A 6,069-nucleotide genomic window follows, 5' to 3' on the forward strand; every position below is an offset into this window, starting at 1 on the left:
AGAAGCAGCAGTTTCTCTTTGCAGGCTAGTGTACGTCTCTCAGTATATATTGATCAGTCATGAGAAGCAGCAGTTTCTCTTTGCAGGCTAGTGTACGTCTCTCAGTATATATTGATCAGTCATGAGAAGCAGCAGTTTCTCTTTGCAGGCTAGTGTACGTCTCTCAGTATATATTGATCAGTCATGAGAAGCAGCAGTTTCTCTTTGCAGGCTAGTGTACGTCTCTCAGTATATATTGATCAGTCATGAGAAGCAGCAGTTTCTCTTTGCAGGCTAGTGTATGTCTCTCAGTGGATATTGATCAGTCATGAGAAGCAGCAGTTTCTCTTTGCAGGCTAGTGTACGTCTCTCAGTATATATTGATCAGTCATGAGAAGCAGCAGTTTCTCTGCAGGCTAGTGTACGTCTCTCAGTATATATTGATCAGTCATGAGAAGCAGCAGTTTCTCTTTGCAGGCTAATGTATGTCTCTCAGTATATATTGATCAGTCATGAGAAGCAGCAGTTTCTCTTTGCAGGCTAGTGTACGTCTCTCAGTCTGAGAAGCAGCATCTCTTTGCAGTGGATATTGATCAGTCATGAGAAGCAGCAGTTTCTCTTTGCAGGCTAGTGTACGTCTCTCAGTATATATTGATCAGTCATGAGAAGCAGCAGTTTCTCTTTGCAGGCTAGTGTACGTCTCTCAGTATATATTGATCAGTCATGAGAAGCAGCAGTTTCTCTTTGCAGGCTAGTGTACGTCTCTCAGTATATATTGATCAGTCATGAGAAGCAGCAGTTTCTCTTTGCAGGCTAGTGTACGTCTCTCAGTATATATTGATCAGTCATGAGAAGCAGCAGTTTCTCTTTGCAGGCTAGTGTACGTCTCTCAGTATATATTGATCAGTCATGAGAAGCAGCAGTTTCTCTTTGCAGGCTAGTGTACGTCTCTCAGTGGATATTGATCAGTCATGAGAAGCAGCAGTTTCTCTTTGCAGGCTAGTGTACGTCTCTCAGTATATATTGATCAGTCATGAGAAGCAGCAGTTTCTCTTTGCAGGCTAGTGTACGTCTCTCAGTATATATTGATCAGTCATGAGAAGCAGCAGTTTCTCTTTGCAGGCTAGTGTACGTCTCTCAGTGGATATTGATCAGTCATGAGAAGCAGCAGTTTCTCTTTGCAGGCTAGTGTACGTCTCTCAGTATATATTGATCAGTCATGAGAAGCAGCAGTTTCTCTTTGCAGGCTAGTGTACGTCTCTCAGTATATATTGATCAGTCATGAGAAGCAGCAGTTTCTCTTTGCAGGCTAGTGTACGTCTCTCAGTATATATTGATCAGTCATGAGAAGCAGCAGTTTCTCTTTGCAGGCTAGTGTACGTCTCTCAGTATATATTGATCAGTCATGAGAAGCAGCAGTTTCTCTTTGCAGGCTAGTGTACGTCTCTCAGTATATATTGATCAGTCATGAGAAGCAGCAGTTTCTCTTTGCAGGCTAGTGTACGTCTCTCAGTATATATTGATCAGTCATGAGAAGCAGCAGTTTCTCTTTGCAGGCTAGTGTACGTCTCTCAGTATATATTGATCAGTCATGAGAAGCAGCAGTTTCTCTTTGCAGGCTAGTGTACGTCTCTCAGTATATATTGATCAGTCATGAGAAGCAGCAGTTTCTCTTTGCAGGCTAGTGTACGTCTCTCAGTATATATTGATCAGTCATGAGAAGCAGCAGTTTCTCTTTGCAGGCTAGTGTACGTCTCTCAGTATATATTGATCAGTCATGAGAAGCAGCAGTTTCTCTTTGCAGGCTAGTGTACGTCTCTCAGTATATATTGATCAGTCATGAGAAGCAGCAGTTTCTCTTTGCAGGCTAGTGTACGTCTCTCAGTATATATTGATCAGTCATGAGAAGCAGCAGTTTCTCTTTGCAGGCTAGTGTACGTCTCTCAGTATATATTGATCAGTCATGAGAAGCAGCAGTTTCTCTTTGCAGGCTAGTGTACGTCTCTCAGTATATATTGATCAGTCATGAGAAGCAGCAGTTTCTCTTTGCAGGCTAGTGTACGTCTCTCAGTATATATTGATCAGTCATGAGAAGCAGCAGTTTCTCTTTGCAGGCTAGTGTACGTCTCTCAGTATATATTGATCAGTCATGAGAAGCAGCAGTTTCTCTTTGCAGGCTAGTGTATGTCTCTCAGTATATATTGATCAGTCATGAGAAGCAGCAGTTTCTCTTTGCAGGCTAGTGTACGTCTCTCAGTATATATTGATCAGTCATGAGAAGCAGCAGTTTCTCTTTGCAGGCTAGTGTATGTCTCTCAGTATATATTGATCAGTCATGAGAAGCAGCAGTTTCTCTTTGCAGGCTAGTGTACGTCTCTCAGTATATATTGATCAGTCATGAGAAGCAGCAGTTTCTCTTTGCAGGCTAGTGTACGTCTCTCAGTATATATTGATCAGTCATGAGAAGCAGCAGTTTCTCTTTGCAGGCTAGTGTATGTCTCTCAGTATATATTGATCAGTCATGAGAAGCAGCAGTTTCTCTTTGCAGGCTAGTGCACGTCTCTCAGTATATATTGATCAGTCATGAGAAGCAGCAGTTTCTCTTTGCAGGCTAGTGTACGTCTCTCAGTATATATTGATCAGTCATGAGAAGCAGCAGTTTCTCTTTGCAGGCTAGTGTACGTCTCTCAGTATATATTGATCAGTCATGAGAAGCAGCAGTTTCTCTTTGCAGGCTAGTGTACGTCTCTCAGTATATATTGATCAGTCATGAGAAGCAGCAGTTTCTCTTTGCAGGCTAGTGTACGTCTCTCAGTATATATTGATCAGTCATGAGAAGCAGCAGTTTCTCTTTGCAGGCTAGTGTACGTCTCTCAGTATATATTGATCAGTCATGAGAAGCAGCAGTTTCTCTTTGCAGGCTAGTGTACGTCTCTCAGTATATATTGATCAGTCATGAGAAGCAGCAGTTTCTCTTTGCAGGCTAGTGTACGTCTCTCAGTATATATTGATCAGTCATGAGAAGCAGCAGTTTCTCTTTGCAGGCTAGTGTACGTCTCTCAGTATATATTGATCAGTCATGAGAAGCAGCAGTTTCTCTTTGCAGGCTAGTGTACGTCTCTCAGTGTATATTGATCAGTCATGAGAAGCAGCAGTTTCTCTTTGCAGGCTAGTGTACGTCTCTCAGTCATTTCTCTTTGCATATTCTCTCAGATCAGTCATGAGAAGCAGCAGTTTCTCTTTGCAGGCTAGTGTACGTCTCTCAGTATATATTGATCAGTCATGAGAAGCAGCAGTTTCTCTTTGCAGGCTAGTGTACGTCTCTCAGTATATATTGATCAGTCATGAGAAGCAGCAGTTTCTCTTTGCAGGCTAGTGTACGTCTCTCAGTATATATTGATCAGTCATGAGAAGCAGCAGTTTCTCTTTGCAGGCTAGTGCACGTCTCTCAATATATATTGATCAGTCATGAGAAGCAGCAGTTTCTCTTTGCAGGCTAGTGTACGTCTCTCAGTATATATTGATCAGTCATGAGAAGCAGCAGTTTCTCTTTGCAGGCTAGTGTATGTCTCTCAGTATATATTGATCAGTCATGAGAAGCAGCAGTTTCTCTTTGCAGGCTAGTGTACATCTCTCAGTATATATTGATCAGTCATGAGAAGCAGAAGTTTCTCTTTGCAGGCTAGTGCATGCCTCTCAGTGGATATTGATCAGTCATGAGAAGCAGCAGTTTCTCTTTGCAGGCTAGTGTACGTCTCTCAGTATATATTGATCAGTCATGAGAAGCAGCAGTTTCTCTTTGCAGGCTAGTGTACGTCTCTCAGTATATATTGATCAGTCATGAGAAGCAGCAGTTTCTCTTTGCAGGCTAGTGTACGTCTCTCAGTATATATTGATCAGTCATGAGAAGCAGCAGTTTCTCTTTGCAGGCTAGTGTACGTCTCTCAGTATATATTGATCAGTCATGAGAAGCAGCAGTTTCTCTTTGCAGGCTAGTGTACGTCTCTCAGTATATATTGATCAGTCATGAGAAGCAGCAGTTTCTCTTTGCAGGCTAGTGTACGTCTCTCAGTATATATTGATCAGTCATGAGAAGCAGCAGTTTCTCTTTGCAGGCTAGTGTACGTCTCTCAGTATATATTGATCAGTCATGAGAAGCAGCAGTTTCTCTTTGCAGGCTAGTGCACGTCTCTCAGTATATATTGATCAGTCATGAGAAGCAGCAGTTTCTCTTTGCAGGCTAGTGTACTCTCTCAGTATATATTGCAGTCATGAGAAGCAGCAGTTTCTCTTTGCAGGCTAGTGTACGTCTCTCAGTATATATTGATCAGTCATGAGAAGCAGCAGTTTCTCTTTGCAGGCTAGTGTACGTCTCTCAGTATATATTGATCAGTCATGAGAAGCAGCAGTTTCTCTTTGCAGGCTAGTGTACGTCTCTCAGTATATATTGATCAGTCATGAGAAGCAGCAGTTTCTCTTTGCAGGCTAGTGTACGTCTCTCAGTGGATATTGATCAGTCATGAGAAGCAGCAGTTTCTCTTTGCAGGCTAGTGTATATTATTGATCAGTCATGAGAAGCAGCAGTTTCTCTTTGCAGGCTAGTGTACGTCTCTCAGTATATATTGATCAGTCATGAGAAGCAGCAGTTTCTCTTTGCAGGCTAGTGTACGTCTCTCAGTATATATTGATCAGTCATGAGAAGCAGCAGTTTCTCTTTGCAGGCTAGTGTACGTCTCTCAGTATATATTGATCAGTCATGAGAAGCAGCAGTTTCTCTTTGCAGGCTAGTGTACGTCTCTCAGTGGATATTGATCAGTCATGAGAAGCAGCAGTTTCTCTTTGCAGGCTAGTGTACGTCTCTCAGTATATATTGATCAGTCATGAGAAGCAGCAGTTTCTCTTTGCAGGCTAGTGTACGTCTCTCAGTCATATTGATCAGTCATGAGAAGCAGCAGTTTCTCTTTGCAGGCTAGTGTATGTCTCTCAGTATATATTGATCAGTCATGAGAAGCAGCAGTTTCTCTTTGCAGGCTAGTGTACGTCTCTCAGTATATATTGATCAGTCATGAGAAGCAGCAGTTTCTCTTTGCAGGCTAGTGTACGTCTCTCAGTATATATTGATCAGTCATGAGAAGCAGCAGTTTCTCTTTGCAGGCTAGTGTACGTCTCTCAGTATATATTGATCAGTCATGAGAAGCAGCAGTTTCTCTTTGCAGGCTAGTGTATGTCTCTCAGTATATATTGATCAGTCATGAGAAGCAGCAGTTTCTCTTTGCAGGCTAGTGTATATTGATCAGTCATGAGAAGCAGCAGTTTCTCTTTGCAGGCTAGTGTACGTCTCTCAGTATATATTGATCAGTCATGAGAAGCAGCAGTTTCTCTTTGCAGGCTAGTGTACGTCTCTCAGTATATATTGATCAGTCATGAGAAGCAGCAGTTTCTCTTTGCAGGCTAGTGTACGTCTCTCAGTATATATTGATCAGTCATGAGAAGCAGCAGTTTCTCTTTGCAGGCTAGTGTATGTCTCTCAGTATATATTGATCAGTCATGAGAAGCAGCAGTTTCTCTTTGCAGGCTAGTGTACGTCTCTCAGTCATGAGATTTCTCTATTGCAGTTTCTCTTTGCAGGCTAGTGTACGTCTCTCAGTATATATTGATCAGTCATGAGAAGCAGCAGTTTCTCTTTGCAGGCTAGTGTACGTCTCTCAGTGGATATTGATCAGTCATGAGAAGCAGCAGTTTCTCTTTGCAGGCTAGTGTACGTCTCTCAGTATAAATTGATCAGTCATGAGAAGCAGCAGTTTCTCTTTGCAGGCTAGTGTACGTCTCTCAGTGGATATTGATCAGTCACGAGAAGCAGAAGTTTCTCTTTGCAGGCTAGTGTACGTCTCTCAGTATATATTGATCAGTCATGAGAAGCAGCAGTTTCTCTTTGCAGGCTAGTGTATTCTCTCAAATCATGAGAAGCAGCAAGGCTAGTGTACGTCTCTCAGTGGATATTGATCAGTCATGAGAAGCAGCAGTTTCTCTTTGCAGGCTGTGTACCTCTCAGTGATCAGTTGAGAAGCAGCACTCTTTGCAGGCTAGTGT

The sequence above is a fragment of the Polyodon spathula genome, chromosome 3, assembly GCF_017654505.1.
Source record: "Polyodon spathula isolate WHYD16114869_AA chromosome 3, ASM1765450v1, whole genome shotgun sequence".
NCBI classification, from domain to species: Eukaryota; Metazoa; Chordata; class Actinopteri; order Acipenseriformes; family Polyodontidae; genus Polyodon; species Polyodon spathula.